Here is a 1,693-nt window from a genome sequence, read left to right as displayed (position 1 = left end):
CCAAATGTAAACCAAGTCAAAATATTATTAAAACAAGTGGAAATTCAACAAACATGTCGCACATAAAAAACAAGCACTATGACACTTTTGTAAAGTGTATGCAAAAAAAAGGTAAGTACTTATAAAGTGCCGTCATTTTTCTGTTTGTGCGTGTGTGTAGTTTTAGAGCCCGCGTTTTCTCGAAATGCAATGGTGTGTGTATTTCGAGAAAACGCGGGCAATTTTAGAGCCACACGCACAAATTCTCGAAATATACACGCGATTGAATTTCATATAGATTATTTCGCAATTTCTAATTCTGAATTCTTATTCGTTTGACTAAATAATTAGGTTTCGATTAAGTTTCGTCAAAACCAAACAATTGAACAATCATTTCGAAACACTGAAGCTTTAAAAGGTAAGAAAAAGTGTGCATTCTGAATTTTATTAATTTGTACTTCATTTTAGAGAATGAACAGAATGAAATATATGAAGCAATTGTCTTCATGATTTGCAGAGACAACATGCCTGTCCGGTGCGTGGAGAAAGAAGGTCTAACACACCTTTTTAAGAAATGTGTGCCGCAATTTAAAATGCCTGGCCGGTCCAAGGCAAGTATTAATTTCGGTTGTTTTAGTGTATAGAATAATCATAAAATCAATACGCTTTTCTAAATATGCATACATCATTTTTTCCAGATTACAACAATGATCGAAGAAAAATACAGCAAATCAGTGGATGCTGTTAAAAAGATTTTAAGCGAAGTGGAGGATGTCGCATTCGTATTAAGAAAATGCGTGTAAAGAAAATCCGTATTAAGAAAATGCGTGTAATGAAAATCCGTATTAAGAAAATAAATTGTTATGTTATTGTGTAAATTTTAATTTATTTTGGGGGAAAAAAATATCTCAAATATCGATATATCGATATTTTTTAACGATATATATTAATATCGTATCGATATTTTTTCAAAAGCAAAAATATCATCGATACGATATTTTAAAAAATCCGACAACCCTACTTCGGAGCGACTTGCTTCTGCAATTAAATGTGTGTCTGTGACTCACGAAGTCGTATGACGGATACACATATAACAGAACGGGTTTTTTTTAAATCTTTAAACTCCAAATACTGGAGTTAAACATGCCTTTGAATATCCAAAATGACAAATTCCGTATTAAGAAAATCCGTATTAGGAAAATGCGTGTAAAGAAAATCCTTATTAAGAAAATGCGTGTAAAGAAAATCCGTATTAAGCAAATAAATTGTTATGTTATTGTGTAAATTTAAATTTAATCTGGGGGGAAAAAAATATCTAAAATATCGATATATCGTTATTTTTAACGATATATATGAATATCGTATCGATATTTTTTCAAAAGCAAAAATATCATCGATACGATATTTTAAAAATATCCGACAGCCCTAATTCCTGTGTAGTTATCTCACTTCTGAGATGTAAACACCCAATTATTTATTCTAAACGATATCCAATTCACGGATGTCGAAGGATTTATTTTTATCGGCAGGGTATGGTATGTGGTGCGTCTAGCTCGTTCAAGCTTCACCGGAAGAAGAAGGAGCCACTCTCCAGTGTGGCCTTAGGCCGCATATCGATATTTTCCCTGGGCAACTTAATACTAACAATCAATACTTAAAATACTGACTTCTACCAATCCATACTTAAAATACTGACTTCTACCAATCGATACTT

General features: G+C 32.3%; 1 long non-coding RNA gene across 1 annotated transcript; it reads left to right on the top strand.

Moving 5' to 3' along the window:
* Positions 1-328: 328 nt before the first annotated feature.
* Positions 329-829, top strand: LOC137573091 (uncharacterized). The gene is made up of 3 exons (XR_011031814.1): positions 329-397; positions 448-590; positions 678-829. It is a non-coding gene; the product is annotated as an uncharacterized lncRNA (long non-coding RNA).
* The last annotated feature ends 864 nt before the right edge of the window (positions 830-1,693 follow it).

This window comes from Drosophila tropicalis, unplaced genomic scaffold (assembly GCF_018151085.1).
Source record: "Drosophila tropicalis isolate 14030-0801.00 unplaced genomic scaffold, ASM1815108v1 contig_108, whole genome shotgun sequence".
NCBI classification, from domain to species: Eukaryota; Metazoa; Arthropoda; class Insecta; order Diptera; family Drosophilidae; genus Drosophila; species Drosophila tropicalis.
The sequence above is the reverse complement of the archived record's forward strand: the minus strand, read 5'-3'. Positions and strand labels throughout refer to the sequence as shown.